This window comes from Callorhinus ursinus, unplaced genomic scaffold, assembly GCF_003265705.2.
Source record: "Callorhinus ursinus isolate GAN/ISIS: 27379988/994484 unplaced genomic scaffold, GSC_fseal_2.0 scaffold17, whole genome shotgun sequence".
Classification (NCBI taxonomy): domain Eukaryota; kingdom Metazoa; phylum Chordata; class Mammalia; order Carnivora; family Otariidae; genus Callorhinus; species Callorhinus ursinus.
Window position 1 is genome coordinate 14951876 of NW_027397079.1, and position 25757 is coordinate 14977632.

The 25757-nt window shown below is 42.7% G+C and overlaps 1 long non-coding RNA gene across 4 annotated transcripts in view; it reads right to left on the reverse strand.

Moving 5' to 3' along the window:
• Nucleotides 1-10918: 10918 nt before the first annotated feature.
• The window catches only part of LOC112834820 (uncharacterized), a 30119-nt gene continuing 15280 nt past the window's right edge, over nucleotides 10919-25757 (reverse strand). For 2 of the 4 annotated variants that reach the window (XR_012381205.1, XR_012381207.1), the window contains exons 3-6: nucleotides 18048-18178; nucleotides 15700-15788; nucleotides 14677-14794; nucleotides 10919-11318 (exon numbers count right to left, since the gene is read on the reverse strand). This is a non-coding gene — a long non-coding RNA (uncharacterized lncRNA). The remainder of the gene's footprint in view (nucleotides 11319-14676; nucleotides 14795-15699; nucleotides 15789-18047; nucleotides 18179-25757) is intronic. The other 2 variants (XR_003211037.2, XR_012381206.1) reach the window with 1 other exon arrangement.

Sequence of the window (25757 nt, forward strand, 5' to 3'; positions counted from 1 at the left end):
AGAAGAAAAAATTAAAGAAAACACAAACAAGGTATTTACGTATGAAGTTTTACAAAGCACAAGTTTTTTATTTTAAAATGACCATCCTTGGGGCACCTGGGTGGCTCAGTCGGCTAAGCGACTGCCTTCGGCTCAGGTCATGATCCCGGGGTCCTGGGATCGAGTCCCGCATTGGGCTCCTGGCTCAGGGGGGAGTCTGCTTGTCCCTCTCTCTCTCCTTCTGTCCCTCTCCCCCATTCCTGCTCTCTCTCTCTCTCAAATAAATCTTAAAAAAAAAAATAAAATAAAATGGCCATCCTCTAGCTTCAAAGAGCTAACACTCTGCCACCAACCTGTCTTTCTAGTATTTGGTCTCAGCCACCTTGTTGGTTTAACCCTCAAAAGTTGTTCTAATGCTTGTTTTGTCTCCTAGACTCAACATTTTTCTCTTTTCAAACATCAAGAAGGCAAGAAGACCTCGATTTCAAATTGGCCAATGGCCCAGTAAATTACCTAATGCCATCTAAAGCTCCCCCAGTCACTGGTACAGTTTCAGAATGCCCAAGTGGAAAATGTTACGTGGGGCATGTCACCCACCAAGGACTCGGAAATGAGGAGAATAGCAAATCAGGGGGAAAAAGAAAAACTTCCAAGGGCCTGGCATAGAGATAGGCAAATCTCTTTGATGACTCGCAGGCTGGCTAAAGACTCTAATAATACAATAGAAGATATATTTGTTTGCTTATCTAAACAATGTGTCACTCTACTGGAGGGGTTCGTTAGTAGAGAGGCCCAGAAAACAGCGGTCAGAAAGGCTGGTGTTGGCAGTGCTGTCCCTGGACAAGATGCAGAGTCTTGACCTGGCAGGTGTACCAATCAGTTATAAAAATAAAGGAAGCAGGAATTAAACCCTTACATTATTAAACGTTGGAATCATAATCTCCCTGCCTCTGAATCTACGCTCATCAAAAAATATTCTGTGATTTGTTTTCCCAGATCCACAGAGGAAGTAAGATCTACGTATACTCTGGGCCCACTTGTCAGTCATATTTCTTATTGAAATGAATAAATTGGAATTTTGGTTAACATAATTTAATGCCTTGTCAGTTTTCCCCCCAAGTCTGATCAAATTTGGAACACTGACCAAGTCTAGTGTCTTAAGTTCCAAAGAGCTCTGGGCGGCACTGGAGATTCATCTGATCATTCCTTCATTCAGCTGAACATTTTTGAAAGCTTCTCCTAGCCCAAGCACTGAGTTTAGGAATATAGTGTTGAGCAAAAAATCGATTTGACCCTGACGGTCAGAGAGCTTTTAAGCCAATGGGGACAATAAAATATGACAAGGGTTTCTTGGCCATCGGTGTTTGGAAAAAAGAAAACTTTTGAGTCTAGAAGAAATGATTGGGGTCAGGGTGCTTTCTGGAGCCCACAGTATCTAAACAGAGACCGGGACCAGGAGTTTGGGCAGTGCACAGCGCAGGAAGGGGAAGAAGATAGCCAAAGAAGTGCAGGGCCGGAGGCGAGGCAGGACACGATGAGGACAACAGAGAGAGGCTCCGTTGGGCTGGCATTTTAAATGCTGGGAGGCTAACCCAGCGGGCAGACGAAGGGCCTTGTGTTCAAGGTTTAAGGAGTTTGGGTTTTACCCGTAGGGCAATAGGGAGCCATCATGTACCTTAGCAGTGAACCAGCATAATCAGACTTGCGTTTTGGAAAAAAAATCTCTGGCCATGTAGCAACTGAATTAGGGAAGAGCGAGGGGTGAGAGTAGACAAACCGAGTCAGGGAAGCCCATCTGAAGTCAACTGTTGTCATTTGTGTGAGAAAAGATGGTGGTCCAAGGTTCGAAACAGTGGCACAGAGGGAGAGGCACATGGATTTGGAAGACATTTCAGAGGTAGAGCTGAGCGGGCTGGGGGATGGATTGGCTGCGTGGGCGGGGAAGGAGATGGCGGAGCTGAGTCTGGGCAGGCTGCTGGCCTGGACAACTGAGGGGGTGGTACGGGAACCCCTGTCCTGGATGTTGGTCTTTTGTTTAGACTTTTCTTTTTCTTTCTTTTTTTTTTTTAAGATTTTATTTATTTATTTGACAGAGAGAGAGAGAGAGGGAACACAAGCAGGGGGAGTGGGAGAGGGAGAAGCAGGCTTCCCGGTGAGGAGGGAGCCCGATGCGGGGCTCGATCCCAAGACCCTGGGATCATGACCTGAGCCGAAGGCAGACGCTTAACAGCTGAGCCTCCCAGGGACCCCTGTTTAGACTTTTCTTGAACCAACACACAAGGACAAAGATGTGCACATCCGAAGAGAAGGGTCATCTTCCAGTAGAGAACACAGAGGGAGGAACAAAGCTCAAGATGGAAATGACCAGCCCATGGTAAGACTTGCCTAACCATAAACACAAAAGCCATTGGTAAGCCACTGTTCAGAATGGAAGCATCTGGAAAAAGAACACTTGCTGCTTCTCTCCCCACGACTCAGGAGACAGAAACTTCCTAAAAGTGAGAGTCCAGATGATAAAATCAATGTTGGTACATTGAAGATCTTTAATTTCTTAAAACTACTATCTTAAGGTCTTCATTCAAATTTTAAGATCTTCATTAATATAAGATATTAGTAAATATAAGATATTTAAGAAACTAAAGATCTTCAATGTACCTTTATTCCTTTATATTCCTATTGCTCCCAGAATGTTTGTCTTCAGCATTCACCATCTTCTCTCCTTGAAGATTTCCTTGCCTTTCTTACCATTCTCAGCCTTTGCCTGGCCTCCTACTGCCCTTTATTGTGTGTCTCATAAAATCCTTTTCAAGGTGACATAGCTACTTGGCTTTTGGGCACTCAAATCCCTGGGTTTATTTAGCTTACTGAGCTTGGTTTTGCATACTATTTCCTTAACTGCATCTTAATAACCTCCTTTACTCCTCATGACTTAATGAATTCTGAGCATCCTTCACCACCCCCTCCACCCCAGCCCATCTTGCAAGGCCACTCTTTTCAGGCTACGGTTATACGTGTCCCCTCACCAGCATTCCAAATGCGAATTCTGAGATTAGTATCTCTGCTGGCTTCAAGGATTAGCTTTTCAGCCACTCTGGTATATGTAGTTTTAAGTGTCAAGAAAACAAAAAAATTAGATTCCATTACTTTCACTCTTCCTGATGGATTTGAACTTGACGTTCAGGAGTGATGAAAGAGAAATACAGGCAATAAAATGTGGCTGGAAGAAAACAATTGATATGACGCTTCTGTCAAAAGTAATTGTCAAGAAGATACGAACATTATTCAATAAACTTTTGGCAGTCTTTCCATTAGGGCGGCGAAAGGGGGTATTTCTAAGCTAATGTCGCTGACTTCTCACAGACGCTTAGCACTGCCTGGAGGTCTTAATGACTCCGGGTTTGCTCCCTTTCCCTCTCCACTCAGCGATGGCTTTGAAATTTCCCACTTTCCTCAAACCTCTCATCCCTACATCTCCTTTCTTCACCTCAGCTTCTTCGAGTAAATTGAAGTCATCTGCCAAGACCTCTCTCAACTTGCTGTAAATTAATTACCTGGCACCGGAATGGAGCCTCTAGTAGTTTCTGTTACATGGGAGATGTGCTTCCTTCCTGACCATCAGACCTCCACCCCTACCACTTTCCCAATGATCCCTTTCCTCTTCTATGGCCTCAACCTTCCCCTTTCAACTGGATTCTTTCCATGACACCCTCTCCCATCTTAAAGCCTAACCGGAAAAAAACTATGCCTTGATCAGCCTTCCCTCCGACAACCACCATGTTCCTCTTCTCTCTTTTATAACCAAATTTTGATACACGTGCAGAGACTTGCTTTCTATTTCCTCACCTCTCATCACTCAGCCTGCTCCCAGCACAACTGGGAAGGGCTCCGGTGTACCTGGTATCAGTCCATGCTGGTTTGACCTGATCACTGAGTACAGTAGCCATTTATTTTCCTTCTTGAAACTTTCATCCTTTGGCCTCGAAATATCAGGATTCTTTAGTGCTTTGTCCTAAACTCTGTTCCTCTTCTGTACCCTCCTTGGTAAACCTCCACTCTGCCCATAGCGCCAGTGACTAGCTGTACACTAAGGGCTTCCAGGTTGACATCTCCAAACTTCTCCTCTCTATTTTAGATCTTCCCTACTTTACTTCTCCACTTGAATGTCTCAAAAATTTGACAAGCTCAACATGTCCAAGACTGAATGTATTATCTTCTTGCTCAAAGCTGGCCCTGTTCCGTTGTTCCTTAGCTCACTGACTGGAGCTATCGGGCCAGTGCACAAGTGGGAAACTAGGTGTCAACCCCAATCTATTGCTTGTCTTCATCTTCCAAATTTAATACAACACAATTCTGCTGACTTAACCTCCTACGTAGGTTTTGATTTTTTCTCCATTGTCACATGTTAGTCTAAACAAATTCTTTTTTTTTTTTAAAGATTTTATTTATTTATTTAAGATAGAGAGTGAGAGAGAGAGAGCACAGGTGGGGGGACGGAGGGAGAGGGAGAAGCAGACTCCCCACTGAGCAGGGAGCCCGATGCGGGGCTTGATCCCAGGACCCCAGGATCATGACCTGAGCCGAAGACAGATGCTTAACCAACTGAACCACTCAGGCGCCCCTGGTCTAAACAAATTCTAAGGACTTCAGTGAAACCAGGGTAGCATGTAGGTTTTCTGAGGCCCCCTTCTCTGGAAACTATCCTGCTACCCTCACATTTAGCTAGTACAAGTACCAGCAGTCATGGGTTTCCATAGCATCTAATAATGAGCCATGGGAAAACAGTAAAGTTAAGTGCCTAATGAGTTCACATTATAAGCAAAAGGAATATTTATAAAAGTACAATACCTAATTCTTGTATTATTCATTGGTTGTGTTTTACTTAAATTGTATTCTGGGGGTGCCTGGGTGGCTCAGTCGGTTAAGCGTCTGCCTTCGGCTCAGGTCATGATCCCAGGGTCCTGGGATCGAGCCCCACATCAGGCTCCCCGCTAAGTGGGGAGTCTGCATCTCCCTCTACCCCTGCTGCTCCCCCGCACTTGTACATGCACACGCTCTCTCTCTCTCTCTGAAATAAATAAAAATCTTTAAAAAAAATTGTATTCTGAATAAGGCTGACATTTAAAAAAATTCATTGTGTATTTGACAGCAATTAATTATGTAGTGGCAGAGATGAGGGTTGTTGAAGATTAAAAGATTAAAATAGGCTGAAAATTGTACACAGAGCAGATTGTTAAAAAGGGAATGCACCAATAAACAAAGCATGAATGCAAAATCCTACCTTACCTAGTCTTAATTTAAAACTAAAAGAAAAGTAAATAGTAAATCTACTACAAAGGAGGAAAACCTAAAACAAAGCAGGTCCTCAAATGAAGAAATATGTATTATCAAAGGGGTCTTATCAAGCAATGCAGTCACAAATACAAGTAACACATAAAGTTGAATAGTCTTTTCATAGCTTCAAGGGCTCTCTTGGAGAGAGGTCATCAAGTGAGTAGGAGTGGTTTTAACATGAAAAAACTCTCTCTCCCAGCCGTACAGCCTGGGCAGCCAAAAGCTCTTCATCATCACAACGAATGCCCAAACACGAGTAACCATGACAACAGCCTGTACAATGGTTAGCAGTATGCCTATTAGAAAAAGAGAGGGTTCAAGGTCAAACTCTGCATTTGTGAAGAAGCCTCACCCTGTTTCTTTGCACAAACTTGTCGTTGAACAGCGGCCACAGTTTGAGGCTCCCTGAACTTTGAGTGTTGGTCAAATAGCCCTGCTAGTTTGCCTCCTGTGGGTCCTACCAGGACTTCCTGCTTCTGTCCTTTCTCTCTTGGACCATTGGGGTGCCTCCGTTTCCTGGAAAGCACTCTGTTGGGGCCAGAGTTGGGATGGCAGCCATGAAATCCACTCACTTAGTCTCTGCATCATTGAGCCCATTGTGCCTCGTGGCTCCCGGTGTGGGACTCAGCCAGGAACAAGGCCTTGGTTGGATCCCCTCTTCCCAGAGCTGGGATCATGCCTACCAGGCACTGAGGAGGAATGACACCTTGGGATCCTGCCAGTTCATCTTCTATATCCGTGGTCCCTAAATGTGTTGGACAGCACATCCCTATCGGTAAGCATTTGTGAGCATGTACCCCCAGTATAAAGATGAAGTCCAAGTTTCTTGACATGGGTTTTAAAGTCAGACTGGAGGGCTGCCTGGGTGGCTCAGTTGGTTAAGCGACCGCCTTCGGCTCAGGTCACGATCCTGGAGTCCCGGGATCGAGTCCCGCATCGGGCTCCCTGCTCAGCAGGGAGTCTGCTTCTCCCTCTGACCCTCTTCCCTCTCATGTGCTCTCTCTATCTCATTCTCTCTCTCAAATAAATAAATAAAATCTTAAAAAAATTAAAAAAAATAAAGTCAGACTGGCTCTGACCTCACCATATTACCACCCCATAATTTAGAATCCTAGTGCTTGCATTCTCGCTATGCCATACATCTCCCCTCTAGGACTTTGCACACACTTTGTTTCTCTGTGGAAATCCTTTCTCCCCATGCAGTCTTCCCCACTGCTATTTCCAGAAAATTCCTCAGGATCCGTGCCTCCTGTAACTCCCACCTCATCAGGATTTGGAACCCGTCCATGCTTCTTCAACACAACGCAGTTTATTCGACCTACATCATAGCCTATTGTATTTATGACCTTACTAGTGAGCTTGATAAAGGTTGAGATAGGTTTTTTTTTAATTTTTTTATTGTTATGTTAATCACCATATATTACATAATTTGTTTTGGTGTAGTGTTCCATGATTCATTGTTTGTTCATAACACCCAGTGCTCCATGCAGAATGTGCCCTCCTCAATACCCATCACCAGGCTAACCCATCCCCCCACCCTCCGAGATAGGTTTTTAACTAAAAGGCATGGGTTTAGCCAGGTGAAGAAAGTGACAAATCTCTTGGTTTGAGGTGGTGCTTCACACCAGCTTGGGGCTGGTTTTGAAAGATGGCCCCATCCTCATTCTTCACCAAACAGGTACTAGCTCTGGCCCCAAAACTGAAGGGAAAAAAGGCTGTTCCTCTTCCTTTTCTCTTTGCCTTTTTCCTTCCCATTATGTCTGGACCACCCTGTCACTAGCGGCAGTGTTTTTTAGATTTCATGATTCACAGTTAGAAATTAATTTTGTAGTAGACTTAGTGTACACACACACACACACACACACACACACACACACACGCCTAAGTATGCACTTAAATATGCACACGTATTATTTAGTTGTCACTTTATCAGGGATGCCTATTTCCCTTAATAACAATTGCAACTAACCCCCCATTTTGAACTCCTTTATGTTGCTCTACTTTTCCTTTTTCTATCAAACCTTGGGACATACCAAATAATTACTTTTATTATGTTTATTTTTATGGTCTGAACCTTTCCACTAAAGTGTAAGCTCCTAGAGCACAGGATCTTTCTTTTGTTCACTTATGGATGCCAAATGTGCCAAAATGGTGCCTGGCACACTGGAGGTCTTCAATAACTATTTAGGTGAATGAAGAAAGAATTGAAAGAAATATTTCATGAAACTTATCCTTACTATGTGGAATACATGTATATATTTTCTTATCTCATCTATTTGTAAAAAAAAAAAAAACTGGCCAAGATCCCCTAATGGGTCAAAAGCTGAAGTTTTGAAAGCGGTTTAGATTGTTGGAAGGGTCTATGTCAGGAGACCCTCATATGGCTGGAGGGAAAATACCTTTTGAGGCAGGAACCACTTGGAGGTGATGTTGCAGAACCTCTCAGGAGACGGTGGGTGTGAAAGAGTCGGGAGCAGCCCCCGAAGAGGAGTATAGCCCACATATGTTGTTGTGGTTTTAAAATGTATCCTTCAATTCTCTGACACATGTTCCTTCAAGAGGTGGAGTCTAAGTTTCCTCTCCTTGAGTGTGGAGTGGGGCCGGACTTAATGACTCACTTCTAATCAGTAGAGTGTGGTAAAACTGACAGGGTGGGGCTTCCAAGACTAGGTTAAAAAAGGTATGGTGGTTTTCTCCTTGCTGTCTTTTGGATCACTCAGTAGGGAGGAAGCCAAAAGCCAAGTCTTGGAGGCACCCAAGCTTCCTGAAGGAGGGTGGCATTATTTCATAGTCTTCAGAGCTTGGTTGACTGTGGTTGTCGGAGTGTTACTGCTAGCAGCTTGGGTAGGTTGAGTTTAATTGGCACACATACTTTCTTGACCTCAGGTTGGAATTGCAGGGTCTTTCCATGTTCTCAGGCAATGGTCTGACATGGTGCCCCACTCTTCTTGCAAGAGGGGTGAATGTCTTTTCCTCCATCTCAGTGGACGGGAATCCAGGCATACAATGCAGCCTGTAAAACACGATTGTTGGAGACCAGTGGTGTACACATAGGTGGCACAGAAGTGGTGGGGGGTGGGCAGCAGGAGGAGGGGGTGGTTTTGAATTTAATATAACCAAAAGAGATGAACCGACCTCTATGAGGGTACATCTGTGCATTGTAACTTTCCAGGTAGAGCTTGGTTCTTACCCAGAGTTTGGGCTCTGTAACGTTATTATTGTTGTTGTTGTTATTTTTTATTTTTAATTATTATTTATTATTATTATTATTTTTTAAGTAAGCTCCATGCCCAGCATGGAGCCCAATGTGGGGCTTGAACCCATGACTCTGAGATCAAGACCTGAGCTGAGATCAAGAGTCCCACACTCAACCAACTGAGGCACCCAGGCACCCCTCGTAATATTATTAAACTGTGCAACTTGGGGAATCGTTTTGGTCTGATTCTCTTTTAAAAACTGTCAGGCTGTGGCTGGGAGCCCACAGAAGGAGCTGTGCAAGCGTTGGTGGGTGTTGCACGGCGAGGGAGACCGAAGCACCACGTGGTCAGGGTTGTGACAGGCAGAGGGCTGCTCATACGGCTCCATGTGCGCCAACATGACCCTGTCTGGGAAGGAGCGGCACCCCCAAAGCCTCCAGGACTAGTGAACCACAGCCCTAATGGCCAAAGAAGACAGACCACCCCCAGGATGTCAACCTGAGGACCTTGAAGATGAGAGCTAAATCTCTCACCCTTTTCACCAGAAGCTTCTCAGCTGAAACCAGGAGGACTCAAGGTTGTTTCAGGGTCTTTGGAGAAAGCTTTGCCTCTTTTCACTCTCCCTCAGATTCCTCTTTCACGATGGCCTTGTGTGAGCCACCCCAGAGGCACGTGTGGAGAGGCAGAGGGTGGAGGAGAAAGAGAAGGGGCTCCTTGGCAGTCAGCTGCATTTGCGACAGAGCCCTCAAGTTCTCACTGAGATGTGTGTGAGGAATGTAGGAATGGGGACAGGCCATGGAAAGGGGTCTGTGAGCATGGAAACAGGACAATTTGGAGATGGGACCCATGGAGATTACTTGAACAAAGACAACGAGAAGCCAGCCTCCATGATGGTCCTGTCTCCCAAGCGACACTCCAGCTTTCCATTTCTGACAAAAATATGGATTCCTGTAGAGCTAGCAGAGGAGATAAGGGTTCGGGTGCTGCCCTTGTCACCGCCTCTGTGACCACGTGGTCAAGTCACTTTCTGTCATGTTTGGTTCTGCTTCCTTTGCTGGACTATATTCTTTTTTCTTTTTTAAGATTTTATTTATTTATTTGAGAGAGAGAGAATGAGAGATAGAGAGCACGAGAGGGAAGAGGGTCAGAGGGAGAAGCAGACTCCCTGCTCAGCAGGGAGCCCGATGCGGAACTTGATCCCGGGACTCCAGGATCATGACCCGAGCCGAAGGCAGTCGCTTAACCACCTGAGCCACCCAGGCGCCCTGGACTATATTCTTAATAAAGTGAAGCCCAAACCTTAAGAAAAAAAAGAGAAACAATTGTCTAGCGATTACTAATTCTTTTTCTGCTTACCCGTCACATATTTACCATGACTCACATTTCCAAGCCTGTGTGAACAAGTTTCATCACTCCTTTGGTTATTCAGACTCAGTGCACTGTCCTCAGACCGAAGAGAAGAAGGCTTAGCTCTCTTCTAGAGGCTGCCAGCTCATCTCACTATCCACAAGAGAAAAGTATTCACGTAAGAATTTAATATTGAACATTTTCCCTCCTAATAAAAATATTTCGTTTGTACTTGCGTACCGCTGAAGTTTCTCTAGTTGGTGTCTATACAACTTCACCCTCAATCTTTTAGAACTGCGCCGTCCAATATGGTAGCCTAAGTAGCTTCATGCGGCTGTTGAGCAGTTGTAATGTGGCTGGTGAGTATGTGAGATGTGCTGAGAGTATAAATACACATCAGATTTTGGAGACTTAGTATTAAAAAATGTTTTTTTATATTGATTACATGAAGATTAAATATACTGGATTAAATAAAATATATTATTAAAACTAACTTTACTTATTTCAACATGAAGTGGTGATATTTTGGATATATTGGATTACATAAAGTATTTTTTTAAAATTAATTTTACTTATGTCTTTGTATTTTTTCAAATGTGGCTACCAGAAAATTTAAAATGACATTTGTGGCTCCCGTATATTTATGACACAGCACTGATGTAGAGGGCCGGCTTAGAGTCTCTTAGCGCTAATTCCGTGCCCAGTTGCTTCAATTAGCACACTTGATGTCGTCTGCACTTGTGCGAGTCCTTCCACGTGGCTTAACCACCTCCCTTAAGCAGCGTCCAAGCAAGCAATTGGGTGTTAGTAGGGATGATAGGGCTGGTGTCTGATTACAGCCTACCCTGGCATGGGAAGCTAGCTGCAAAGAGGTTACTGGACATACTGCAAGTTATTTGCTCCCTACCAGGGGAATGGAATTAAATTCCACAGCCTGTGCACATTGGAGGTCAAGGCCATAGACTCTACTCAATGAAATTATAACTCCTTCCTTGAACAGAAAATGTCTCTGTCTGAAGTAGCAGGATGAGGGGGTCGACAGTGAAAAAAACCAACTGAAAACATTTAAATTTTCTGATTCCAGGGTTAAAGTTATATTTCCCATTTCCCTTGTCCTCATTTGGTTATGCAGTTCGTCTTCTCTGGGCTCTCAGTTAGTTATGACTTCTCTTGCCTGGCTTGACTCCTGGGAGTTTCTCTATACGTTGCCTTCCATTCAATCTGGGAATTTTGTTTTACTTTAGTCTTTTGGTGACTTGTAGAGTCATGAGTTCTTATCATACTTAAATCAGTTCGTTGGGGGCGCCTGGGTGGCTCAGTCATTAAGCGTCTGCCTTCGGCTCAGGTCATGATCCCAGAGTCCTGGGATCGAGCCCCGCATCGGGTTCCCTGCTCGGCAGGGAGTCTGCTTCTCCCTCTCCCACTCCCCCTGCTTGTGTTCTCTCTCTTGGTGTATCTCTCTCTCTGTCAAATAAATAAATAAAATCTTAATAAATAAATAAATAAATAAAGTCTTAAAAAAAAATCAGTTAGCATCAAACTATCTCCCAAAGCAATGCAGAAGAATAATGTATAGGGAAATTTATGCTATTCCCCCCACTCACTTTTTTTCCCTCATAAACCATGTACTTTTAAATTTTAATCTACCTCTATTTCCAAGGAGGGAAGTTTGTTTTATTATTTAGCTTATTTATTATGGAAACATTCAAACATATGCAACAGAAAGGAGAATAGTATAATGAGTCCACATGTATCTATTATTCAGTTTCAACAATTGTCAAAATAATCCCCATCTTATGTCACTTATTTCCCCAATATATTTCCTTCCTTCTTTTTTCTTGAGCATTTTGAAGCAAATCTCAGATAACATGTCTCTTATAAACACTTCAGTGTGCATCTCTGAGTGATAAATAATAAGGGCTTTTTAAAAACATAACCACTCTGACCTTTATCACTTAAGAAGATTAATAACCACTTCTTAGGGAAAAAAATTCCATAACTACATGTGGTGACAGATGTTAACTAGACTCAATGTGGTGATCACTTCACAATATATACAAGTATTGAATTCATATGTTGCACACCTGAAACTATATAAGGTTGTATGTTGATTATATCTCAATTAAAAACCCATTCCTTAATATAATCTAATATCCAGAGCATATTTGAAATGCCCCACTTTATCTTAAAAATGCCTTTCTTGCAGGTTATTTGTTTGAATCAGGATCCAAACAAGTATCACAAATTACACTGGGTTGCCGTGTCTCTTAAATATCCTTTATTCCCAAACAATCCCTTTTCTACTTGTGACCGTTGTCTGTAGACTCTCCCACATCAGTACTGCTGATTGTGTCCTTGTGGTATTTATTCAACTTACTCTGCAAACTCCCTGTCTTTCTTGTAATTTGATAGTTGGACCTAGAGATCTAAATGACAAGCTCAGGTTCACTTTTAGGGTCAAAAATCTCTCCCACAAGGGGCTGTGTACTTCTGCTGGCATCACGTCATGTGATACCTAATGGCTTATTGTCCTGCTTTTACAAAGTCCAGAGAGACCAGTATGTGCCACACGTAGCAGACCGACGCCTCCATTATCAGGTTTCCCGCCAACCTTTCATCTAATGGTTTTGGTCTTCGTCAAAGAAAGATTATTTTATACTCAGGCAATGAGCACAGGCAGGGCCAGTAGTTTTGGCACAGAGTTACTTGAAGAAGTATAAAGGTGGCTACTGGAACATTCTCGGCTCAGACTTAGGCAACATCCCTTTCTCCATGGCGCTGTTCATTCATACACCTCTAGGGGAGTACGCCTGTCAGAGAAGGCCACTTGCCTGTGAGAGTATCAACAACGTTATTCCAGTGTAAGTCCTCACCACAGGTCCTACAGGATTTTCAGTAAGGACAATTATGGTAGTACATGTGTGTGTGGTTGTGTGTGCAGGTAAAATGGGAAAAGACTCTCTTTTAGCCTGAAACGGGTCTTCTACTGTTTTGAGGGTTAAATATTCTTTATTTGATGAAATTATGTTTATTGCAATTGATAACTGGCCAAATACAAACTTAGCAACTGTATTTTCCTGCTCTGTAAAATCAGAAAGCTTCAGATAATTGGTTAAGATGATTCTCAACCTAGGAGGTATATGAGAACTTCAGGATATTGTGAGTTTTCAATATTTCTTCAAGTGGAACATATTTTGGGGGAAAAAAAAGATTGAGAAATGTTCATCTTAAAAGACAATGGAATCAGCGCAGGGAACATCAAGTCTATCAGATGACAAAGGTAACCATAATAGGCAAAGTCTTCTTTTTTTACCTATAACGGTCCACTCTCTTTCAACAACTCATTAAAAATAGTCACAATCAGATACTGCCTCATACCTACTGGGATGGCTATCATGAAAAAGAAATAGCACCAAGTGTTGGCAAAGATGGGGAAAATTGGAGCCCTCCTACAACTACTGGAGGGAATGTAAAATGGCGCAGCCACCATGGAACACAGACGGGCAGGTCCTCAAAAGGTAAACATAAAGTTACCATGTGACCCAGCAATTCTGCTCTAAGGTATGCTAGTGCCCTCTTTTCCAGGCTTTCAGTTACGCAAGGTCAATAGTGGTCTGGAAGGACATGATCTGCCTTCTGACCAAGCGTCAGGACGTGAATACTACCCTAGCGCTAGGTCACAATGTCTACATTATTCACCTCACTTCATCTTATAACGTAAACATTTTATCATCTCAGGTCATCACAGATAAAGAAGGGCGAGTACAGGATAAGATATTTTGAGATAATTATTATAAGATATTATAAGTGTGCATGAGAGACCACATTCACATAACTTTTATTACAGTATATTGCTACAATTGTTCTATTTTATTATTAGTTGTTGTAAATCTCTTAGTGTGCCAGATTTTTTTTTAAAGATTTTATTTATTTATTTGAGAGAGAGAATGAGATAGAGAGAGAGAGCATGAGATGGGGGAGGGTCCAAGGGAGAAGCAGACACCCTGCTGAGCAGGGAGCCCGATGTGGGCCTCGATCCCGGGACTCCAGGATCATGACCTGAGCCGAAGGCAGTCGCTTAACCAACTGAGCCACCCAGGCGCCCAGTGTGCCAGATTTATAAAGTAAACTTTATCATAGGTATGTATGTAAAAAAGAGAGATATATAGGGTTGGTACTATCTACGGTTTCAGGCATCCAGTGGGGTCTTGGAACAAATCTCGGGTGGGTAAGTGGACACTAGTGTATATGCCCAAGAGAACTGTTCACACAAAAACTTGTACACAAATGTTCATAGCAGCATAATAATAAGAGCCAAAAAGTTTTAACACCCCAATGTCTGTCAATTGACAAATAGATTAACAAAATGTGGTATGTCCATACAGTGGAATATGATTCAGGAATAAAAAGAAATAAACTACTGACACATGCTGCAACATGAATGCAACCTTGAAAACATGCTCAGTGAAAGAAGTCAGCCACAAAGGATCACATATTAATTATTCCATTTAAGTGAAATGTCCAGAATAATCAAATCCATTGAGACACCAAGTCGATTGGTGTCTGGAGCTGGGAGTGGGGGGTCCTAGGGGTTAGGGAATGGGGAATGATGGCTAATGTATATGGGGTTTCTTTGGGGATGGTGAAATTTTCAAAAATTATTTAGTGATGGTTGCACAACTCTGTGCCTATATGAAAAACCACTAAATCATGTACTTTAAATGGGTGAATTACACGGACTATGAAATATATTTTAATTATTATTAAAAAACCCAGCTTTTTGAATAAGAGTTGCTTTAAGAACATGAAACATTCCACTCACCTCCTCTGTAGAATCTTAAGGAATTAGAGAATGTCCAAGTCAGAATTGATTTTTTTAGTCATCTGGTCTTTTTATCTCGTTGTTGTCCTTCTCAGCTTCTTTATCCATTTCTTAAATTCTAATTAAAATTAGACAGCCCATTTATTAACTAAAAAGGAAAAATGAATCTACTAATGAGTCTACTAATGTACCTGGTATGATTGGATCCACCACAATTATCAAATTAGATTAGAAGTTTGTTTAATGAGTCAAGGTTTGGAACAAATGGTGTTAGATCAACCCATTTCCTGAATTAAGAATGGAGAACATAAAATCTCCTAGGGCATAGAACAATGAGTTATACTTTTAATTTTATGACCAGTTTAAAAAAAAAAAAGAGTCAAAGGACAAGAAGGAGAGGCTGTGAACAGGAGGAAACAGAGAGACGCAGAGAAGCCTAGGGTCCTTGAATCTTGGAGCCCCAGTGTTACCTGGGCCTGAAAACACTCCTTAAAATATAATCAAGTCAGGGTGGAAGGAACACACATCCGTGAAGAACAGATCTCTTGAATTTCTAGTCAGAGGTAGTATCTAAAGAAGGGAGAATATCCCACTAAATGACTCCATCCAGTGATGGTTAACATACGACCGTGAGCATTTTAAACTACAGAAGGTGAGAATTTGAAATACAGAATATCAAATCCTAAGACCTATGTCATGAATTCAAAATGCAGAAGTGTTGCTTGGATAAAAATAGACCTTTGGTCATTATTCAAAACACCAGCTGATTCAGAGGGAAAAATAAACAGACAGAAGGTTCCATGCAGGCCCTTTCTGATTTCGGCAGCGTTCCTGGTGTTCCTATGACTCCTGAGTGTCATGAGGGGAAGCGGGGTAGCAGGATGAGGTATAAAGTCATTCTAAAGAGAGAACAAAAGTCCTCCCAAAAGTGAACCAAAACAAACAAACAAACAAGACGGGAGGATGTTGGCTCTTCACTAATCTTGAAGGGCTCATCACATACGGGGCTCATGCCCTACTGACCTTGCATCAGGAGTCAAACGCTGCTGGGAGAATGGCGATTCCTGAAAGATGGTTGGAGCTCCAGCTACTTCAGGAAGCAATTTCAAATGCTGCAATTTCCGTGAGAGAAACACAAGAAAAAAACTAGAGCTATTGAGAAAGACATTCACTAGCAATAGCCTTTTCTTTTTTTTTTTACAGTGTTATTGCAACACCATCGACTACATTCCCTGTGCTGTACCTTTTACCCCCATGACTTACTCATTCCATAGCTGGAAGCCCGTACCTCCCACTCCGCTTCACTCACTAGCAATATTCTTAAAAAAAAAAAAAAGATTTATTTATTTATTTTAGAGAGAGAGAGCAAGCAGGAGAGGGGAGGGGCAGGGGGAGAGGGAGAGAGGGAGAATCTCAGGCAGACTCCCCGCTGAGTGTGGAGCCCGACACAGTGCTCGATCTCACGACCCTGAGATCATGACCTAAGCCAAAATCGAGAGTCGGAGACTCAAACAACTGAGCCATTCACATGCCCCACTAGGAATACTTAATTTGTGACCTTTTAAGATTATGCTCAAAAGATTTAAAAGCCCCATCGTGCTTTCATAAGTAAAGGCCTGTAATGCTTCGTACATGGCCTAAAGGCTTAAATGAAGTTAAATTTAAGGCCCCAAATTCCCACCACTTTCTTACGGACTGCATGAGCTAATTTGTTCAAATCTCTTCCCTTGTTCTGGCTGAAAGCATGTGTTGGGGAACCTCTTCCATCTCTCCTGCAAGCTGGTGCGAGACCATTTTGTACAGCCTCTGACAGGCCTCTGTCGAGTCACTGGAGACTCCATTTAAATTTAACACGCTGCAATTAATTCTCCCAAAAGTTTGTGCCTGGCAGTTTAGACCGTGTTATGTAAGAAGATGGCGTCAATTTGGTGTTGTATCAATTTACAGTTGAGTTAGCATATTTTCACATGGGCCATAAATCTTGTGGATCCGCCAGCTTTCAGCTGGATTTCTAAGCTTGTTTCCAGGCACGTGGCCCACCACCGAAGCTTCACCTTTCCCCGGTGCTCTAACAGCTTCCCTCAGAGCCTCACTTCAGAATTTGACAACTCGTCAGGGAAGAGCAGTAGTAAGTTATTAAAGGAGCATGAAAAGCAGGCTATTTTTAACCTTGCCCTTTTTAATTGTTGCGTTCAGGATTGTGAGCACGGTCTTAACCTAAAGTTATTGATCTAAATGACCCAGTTCTGAAGTGAGAGTCTTCTAAGTTTTAGAGTTAAATTATAATCTATAATAAGCCATGAATGCTTTAAAACCCAAATATGAAAAACTTTTCTGTCTCTCTTAATATGACTCACTTATCATACAATCCAACCATTTAAAGTCTACGATTCAACGTTTTTTTCATACATTAACCAGGTTGAGCAACCATCACCATAATCTGATTTTGGAATGTTCTCGTCCTTTCTAAAAGGAAGCTTGTACTCATTAGATGTTGCTCCCCATTCCCTCCCACCCGATCCCCACTCCCCCACTCAAGCCCCCGGTGACCTGTCGATATAAATTTGCCCTTCTGAACATTTCATAGAAATGAAATCATACAATATGTGATCTTTTATGACTGACTTCTTTCACTGAGTATAATGTTTTCAAGGTTCATCCACCCCGTAGCAGGAATCAGTATTTCATTCATTTTTATTGCCAAATGGATACCATTCCATTGTGTGAATAGACACATTGTATTTATCAATTCACCAGCTGGTGGACACTCAATACAAGACATTTATATAAGAAAAAGTCGTGTGTCCTTTATAACCATGGGAATTTATCTTGGTTGTTTGCTACCCGTGTCTGCAAGAATTTCTAAATTCTAGTTAAAGTGTAATTTACCTGGAAGACTGGCTATGAATTATGACACAGAGGATGAATTATAGAATGGGTAGTGTTTTATTCAGACCTTTCTGGATTAGTAGAGAGCCTTTTGTCTGACGTTTGGCACCACATTTCCAACAGTCTCTGGTCTGACTTTATATCCTGGATGAGCATGTCCTACAGAGCACTGCCATGGGGTTGACAAGCCTGTTTGTGATTCTTCAGCTAGGTCTGGGCAATTTTTACCTGGTGGTGCTTCAACAAGGGTGTTCTAAGTGGCCAGGAACTTCCAGACTATCCAAAAAGAAATCCACTCTCTAGACTCAGCTCTGAGGCTGAAAAGGGGAGATGTGCATGGAGTCTCAGGCTGCAGAGAGACGCAGGGTCTGAATTGGGCTCTTCCAGAAGCAATGACTCACTGTCTATAAAGGACAGGGAGTCCTTTGGGGCTCATTTGCAAACATAACCTCAACCAATTTTTGCAGGGTCGCGTAGCTTACCTGCCAGTAATCATTTTCACAAATGATGTTATTTCATTGCCTGAAGATTAGTACTTAGCCTACTGGCTGTCGTGGCAACGGGAGCAACGGAATAGCCACCATTCTGATCCCCAGGTGGATGGCATCGGCTGCTGCATGAAAGCAATGTGGTGAGAGACTGCCTGGACCAATTTGAGGGACTTATGAATAAAATATAATAGCCTAGGAGACGGAAGCAAGGGTGGGGGCAGTGCAGCGCTCCCTCAGACCCAGGCAACGCATGCCCTGGAAACTCAAGCATTCTCTTTCTATGCTTGCTCTGCTAATGACATGGTGACACCAAGCTGTCATGTCTGTTTACTCCCCTGTAAATGCAGATGGTGTGATGATCGTCAGCACGGCGGACTGAAGTAATGTATGGAAGAGTGCCTGAAATCTGGCAGGCATTCTATAAACCATTAACGGGATCTGAGAAGAGCTCCGTGAGTCCAATTTGGCTCATGCCGAACACCAGTAGAGCGTTCTCTGTTTTACAAAATCATTTCTAAGTCCTGATTATGGCAACAGTTTTCAAAGGAACAATTTCTGTACAACCCATCCTTGAGAGAGACCCATGAATGTCACTAGATGATGATATGTAGAGGACGGTCGGTTCAAATCCATGTGGTACTAGGGATACAGAGTAAACAACGCAGACACAATTCCTGTTCTCTAGAAGCTTCTAGTCTCATGGGAGGTCAGTGTTACCCCTACTATGTATGAGTTCTGGGCAAATATTTTTTTGCAAGTCCCTTGTTTATATAAACAATTTGATTGAAAGAATGTCTTTAAAAATTGAGGGACCCACCTCAGGTACAGTGATTTGTTAATAAAAAATTAGAATAATGGTTAGGGAGGAGATATGGAAGCATGTGTTCATCGTCCAATCAGTGCATGTAAAGATTCTTCTTGGTGTTCAAGCACCGTCTCTTTTTGTTCATGCCCCCGAATCATCTCTGTGTGTTCTTTATCGTAGATGCCCCGTTCCTGACTACACTGACTTCTCCCATCACGAGAACAGGTAGCAGCGCTGCTTACACGTGCAAAGCCATGGCTCGTCAGACCTTGTGTGTGTATTGAAACAACGTAGATCTTGTCTCTGCAATTCCCCACGTCATTTATTTAATGCTGGTTGCATCGTTATTCACGACGCTGTATCATTCACCTGGCTGCCCACAAACACTGGCTTCCAGGGACTCAAAGGTTGGTACCATGCTTCCTTGACCATGGCCGCAACTGCAAGTCTTCCACAAACTATGCAGGAAAAATGTGAACAATAATTTCTTTTCTGGTCAGGTAAGCTTTTCTATTTGGAATGTTATGACTTAAACACAGAACAACACATCATCCAACTATGTCTTGTCTTCATTCTTTAGACCGCAATCCCTGCACCGTTAGAATGTGATCTCTTTGAATGTTGTCGCACCCTTATCTTCTAAGCAACAACCAGGGTGAGAGGTAGAGCCGAGGTACACTGGGCCAAGGATGCCTGCACCATCCCCAGTGGTTCTTGGGTGCTGTTGATGGGACGTGGCACCCCACTGGGACACGGGCAAGGGCAAGTGAAAGCCCGGGCCGGCTTCCCGAGCTTGTGACTTGGTTTCATAGGAGTGAAATCACGTGACGAGTGGTCTTTCGTGACTGGTTTCTTTCATGTAGCATGGGTGGTTTCACGCTCTGCTGTCTCCATCTTGAAATTCTTCATCATTTTATTTGTGAATTTGTGTCTTGTAAGTGAAGTCCTATGGGACAATGGAGTATGCATGTGAGCAGCAGAAATACGCCAGGGCCCAGGTGCTGAGCTGTGATGTGATGGCCAGGTATACACACATGTATGCCTTGGGGACAGTCAGGGCACTGTGGGGGTCCTCCAGGGGGCCAGGCCCTGTGCCTTGATCGGTAGTGATAATACTAGTAGCAGCTGCAGTCACAGGAGAAGAGTGTCTCCGTGTGGGGGTCGGGCCAGGCCCTCTGTCTCAAGCCCATCCTTGCAGTGTGTGCACAAATATTAACTCTCCAGCCTGAGCACCAGGACAGGAACTGCGGGTGCTTGGGCAGTAAAGTATGTCAGTAAATTACTACCAAAGAAAAGCGTAAACATGGGAATTGCAATAAAGCCTATCAGGAAGTTACTAGAATTCTCAAAGAGTTTCGGATCTCCCATTTATAAAACTGCTGGAACACTGCAAAGCAGAGCAAATATCTGCAGGCTTGGAAATTAAATTTAAAGGTCATTGCTTTCAACTGAAAAGAACACTACTTTCATAAGAAGCTTCAAATGAACGAATTATTAATGAGGAAGAAAATTTTTAAATTAAATTTTCCTTGTAATTGGAGATACAATTATTGAGTGCATAAACAAGTGTTTTAGGTTGTATAAAAATCATGACGCCAATTTCAAACACCTCCACAAGTTAGAGGAAATGCCAGAGAAAACCTTTAAATGCCAGTGTGTAAATTTAATATTTAAAACTGAATTCAGATTTATACAAAATAGATTTGTATGAAGAATTAAGTCTTTTTTAGAAAAAATATTCCATGAGAATCATCTCTAGATGTGCTAAACTTTGTATGTCAAAATAATTTATCGGAAAGTTATCCCAACATTGTTTACAGACTGTAAATGCTCTTAAGAGCTCTCAAAATTAAAAATTACCGAAAACTATGTGTGATCTTGCGTTTGCCAAGAGCGCCTGATGCTGCTTTTTCGATTAATACTGATTGAAAATAAAATTGCTACAAGTATAATTTCTGATGACTCAATCAGAGGATATACAGAAAAGCAAGTGAGAAAAATCTTACGTTATGTCAAGATTTGGCGTATTACATAAAATTACGTGAGACAACGCAATGTTACTCAGCACTGAAAATAAATGAGCCATTAAACCATGAGAAGACATTGAGGAAACTTGAATGCATATTTACTAAGTGAAAGAGGCCGATCTGAGAGGCTGCGTACATCCTGTGAAGCTGAAACTGCCTAAAAAATAAAGTATCTTTGTAAAAGAGGGGAAAATGGGCAGGGACGCCTGGGTGGCTCAGTGGGTTAAGCGTCTGCCTTCAGCTCAGGTCATGATCCCAGGGTCCTGGGATGGAGCCCCGCATTGGGCTCCCTGATCTGCGGGGAGCCTGCTTCTCCCTCTCCCTCTCCCCACCCCCTGCTTGTTCTCTCTCTCTCTCTAATAAATAAATAGACAATCTTTAAAAAAATATAAAAGAGGGGAAAATGGGCAAAAGATCTGAACACTTCACGGAAGACCTACAGATGGTGAATAAGGAAAAGGTACCCCTCATCAGGGCACCTGCCTCATCAGGGAGACACAAAGTAAAACAGCGCTGAGATCCCGGCGCTGGCCCATCAGAACGGTGACAGCCCAGATCGCTGGCAAGACCAGAAGCCAGCAGGGACGTGGGGCACCAGGACTTCTCAGTCACGGCTGGTCCTGGGGCAAAATGGTGCAGCCACTCTGGAGACACTTTGGCAGTTTCTCACAAAGCCGAACATCCTTTTACCCCAGGATCCAGCAATCATGTTCCTCGGGATGTACTCCAAGGACCTGAAGACTTCCGTCCACCCACAGATCTGCACTCGGATGTGTATGCAGCTTTATTCGTAATTATTCAGAGTCACCCATGGTCCTCTAGGTTTTCTCTCATAGGATGTTCTAGAAGTTTATAGTTGTACGTTTTACGTGTAGGTCTTGCTCCATTTTGAATTTTTTGCGAAGGGCGTAAGGTCTGTGTCTAGAATCGTTTTTTGGGATGTGGGTGTCTCCTTGAGACCTGAAATCGTTTTCAGAGGTCTCACTTTGTTGTCTTTCTGAGGTCACCCGCCCCCGTAAAGAAGCACTGCTTTAAACATCATCATATTCACCCCTCGTGCATGTTCATGTCAATGGTTTTAACATTTTGCATTAAGACCGTTCTGCTTTCCGGAAGCTTCCGATGAGACCTCAAGCCCTGTGCCTCTGGCAACGCAGCTCAACACACTTGCCACACGCATCTGTGAGCAAGATCTTCGGGTGTCTTTTGGAATCGTAGTTCTCAGTGCCATAAAGCATCTTGGGGACAGCAGTCTGTCTTTAAGGGACCAAAACGAATCAATAAAAAAGCAAAATGATCTCTCAGCAGCTTTAATTAATTTTGTTTCATTAGTTCTGCACTGTTCATGCTCCTTCCTGTCACGTAATTATTTGTAAATTATAGTCATAACAGCTTCTTAATTTGTAGTAATTTTATCACTCAGAGGATAATTGTTAATTATTTTCCCTATGATTATCAAGGAAGAAAAACAAGACTTCTAAAAACTGTGAAATTAAATTGGTTGAGAATTTCAAACAGGCACATTCCCCTTTGCTCTGACATCCCAGATGGTGTCTGTGGTTTGTATTCATGGTTATGCAAAATGACAGATGTTGGGAGCAAATATTTTCAGCATATTAATAAGTGCAATGCACTGGCCCCTTCTGTATTAGCAGGTATGGCACTAATGAAGAATGCAGAGGGGGACCTGGGTGGCTCAATCGGTTAAGCATCTGACTCTTGATCTCAACTCACATCTTGATCTCAAGGTCGTGAGTTTAGGCCCTGCACTGGGCTTCACGCTGGGCTTGGAGCCTACTTAAAAAAAAAGAAAGAAAAAAAAAGTGCGTGGAGAACTCTCAGATACAGCAGGGAAAAAAAGCCTCATGCACCGTCTTTAACTTAGTGCCTGGATCAGTAAATGGACAATCAAAAAATTGAGACAATGACCTCTACTCCCCAAATATTTCCTGTGTGACTCTGGCTATGTTTCTTTTGGAATGAGAGAAAGTTTTGAATTAATAAGTGGACCAGTAAGTCTAATAATAAGCAGATAGTAACAACTTGTTGTTACATTCAGCATTATAATCAGGGAATGAGATAGTGCATGTACTTTCCCAAATAACTGAAGTTTATTTCTTTAAGTTCTGAAATGTTGATTGTATCAGTTTTTAAGGAAATTCCAGGAAGGCTTATGGTGCAGGTGAGGTCTGAAGGCAGTTTGCTGGATAATTCTCTTACTCGGGAGAAGGTTGATCTTTTTGTTCTATCCAGACCTTCAAGTGATTGGACAAGGCCCACCCACATTGTGGGGGCAATCTGCTTTATTCTATCAATTAATATGTTACTGTCATCCAGAAACACCCTTGCAGAAACACCCAGAATAATGTTTGACCCAATATCTGGGTACCCCATGGCCCAGCCAACTGACATAAAATGAACCATCACAAAAATATATGAAACAGATGGGACAAATAGAAAGGTAGATTTAACCCCCAATATATCAGGAATTACATTACCCATAAATGGAGTCTATGTTGTAGTGAAAGGAGATCCAGGTGGTCTGGAACTCCCTTCCTCACCCGACCACTTCCGAGGTGGCCTGCAAATGTTGGAGGTGGTGTACATGCACAGAGCCCTCCAGCCCCTTTGTCTCCCCCAGGATGGGATTCAGTAGGAAGAGTCGGAGTGCTGTTCCCACAGTCTCTTCCAGAAGGCGCTGTTGCATGAGTTAGGCTCTCTCAACACACAAAAGCGACGCTTCAGCTCCAGCATCTTGTTTTAACTACTGCGACTCCCCTGCTCCTGTTTCTGGTAGAATGGAAAACTAACATGATTGGTTTTCATGTATTTTGTGCCTCTGAAGCATTGGACAATAGCATCAATCTCAAGTTTGTTCAGTTTAGCTCCCTCTGCTGTTTCAGCAACATAGATCATTAAAAAAAAAAATAACATAAAAAAAATAACACACACACACACACACACACACACACACCCCACACACACACAAAACCTAAGAACTCTTATGGAGAGGAAAGGAACAGAAATGGATTTGGTCTGAATGTGCCCTCCCCTCACATCCATATGTTTGAATCCAAACCCCCAAGGTGTTGATACGCAGAGGTGGGCCTTTGAGAGTGGTCAGGTCATGCGGGCAGGTGACCTCTGTTCTCATGATGGGATTAGCGCCTTTATAAAAGAGGCCCGAGAGAGACCCCCTCACCCCTTCCACCAGGTGAAGACACAGCAGATCCTCACCAGATACCCAGATTGGCTGGAACCATGATCTTGGACTTAAAGCCTCCACAACTATGAGAAAGTAAATTTCTGTCGTCTATAAGCCCCTCAGCCTACAGGATTTTCTTTTATAGCCATCCGGACAGACAAAGACAGGGATGGTAAGGAATATCCCTTAGATTTCGATTTTATTTTATTTTTTATTTTTATTTTTTTAAAGATTTTATTTATTTCTTTGACAGAGAGAGACACAGCGAGAGAGGGAACACAAGCAGGGGGAGCGGGAGAGGGAGAAGCGGGCTTCCCGCCGAGCAGCAGGGCGCCCGATGCGGGGCTTCGATCCCAGGACCCTGGGACCATGACCTGAGCCGGAAGCAGACGCTTAACGACTGAGCCACCCAGGCGGCCCCCTTAGAGTTAGATTTTAAAAAGAAGCAATCTTCATGTGAAAAGGTTAACAAGAAGTTACAGAATATACTTTTCTTTTCCTTTCCCAATAATTGTTTTTATTTGTCCCATATTTTCCTCAAAAGAAAATAAAGGCAAGTGGGTTGTAAAAATAGATAGTTGGCTCTGTTAAGGTAGAAACTATTGTTTTTTTAATTTAATTTAATTTTATTATGTTAGTCACCATACATTACATCATTAGTTTTTGATGTAGTGTTCCATGATTCATTGTTTGCGTAATGTACTTTTTAAAAATAGCTACTTTTTTCTCCCACTACTTCTTTCTTTTCAACATAACTAAAAATTTTGTTAGGAGCAATCAATATTGCCAATTTGATTATCTTAATTTGTGGCTTGGAGTTATTTATTCTTCAACGAATATCACTGGAATTCCCATTAGGCACGTGGTGCTGGCTGCCGAGGAAACAGTGGTGAGGAAGAGAGTTGTTTGTATCATGCTCTTTTATCTTCTAAATCTTCAAGGCTTTGTTCCTAATACCTCTCATGGTTATACCCATTCCCTGGATAATACAGAAAATCATTAATGAATATTAATGCCATTTACTGGATTTAGTTTTAAAGCTTAGGCCCTCTAAAAGTCTTGTCTCCATCTGATCTTCAAGCCCATCGTTATGGGCAGTAGTGAGCAGCCAAAGAGCCCAGTTTTGGGCAAGGGACTTAAACTTTCTTTGCCTCAGTTTCCCCACAGCGTACTGAGATGATGATAAGCGTAACACTACTTCAAATAGGATTGTAGGAAATAATAAATGAGCTCATATAAATAAAGTGCTTAGCATAGTGCCTGGTGTATAGAAAACACAAAATAAATGTGGGCTATTATTTTCATTTGTGTGCAAGTTACCTGAGCACCTACCATGTCTTTGTTTCCCTATGAGCAAACATACAGACAAAGGCCTTATACTTTGCTGATAACTTATTATTTCCAACCTGTAGGAGTGCTGACTCCATCTTTGGCCTGCCATCTTGATCCTGTCTGCGAGGTGACCCCCCCTCAGGGCTACAATATGTTGCGCGCCCCTTGGGGGTTAATGCATGCCCTGACAGGAATGTGGGAAGGCCTGTTCTGATCTTTCCCAAAGTTGTTTACATAACGAATAGAGATAACATCTTTTCTACGCCCACCACTGCGGGGCACACACGGCGCCATGAGGTCTGTTAAATATTAGACCCTTTGTCCTCACCACA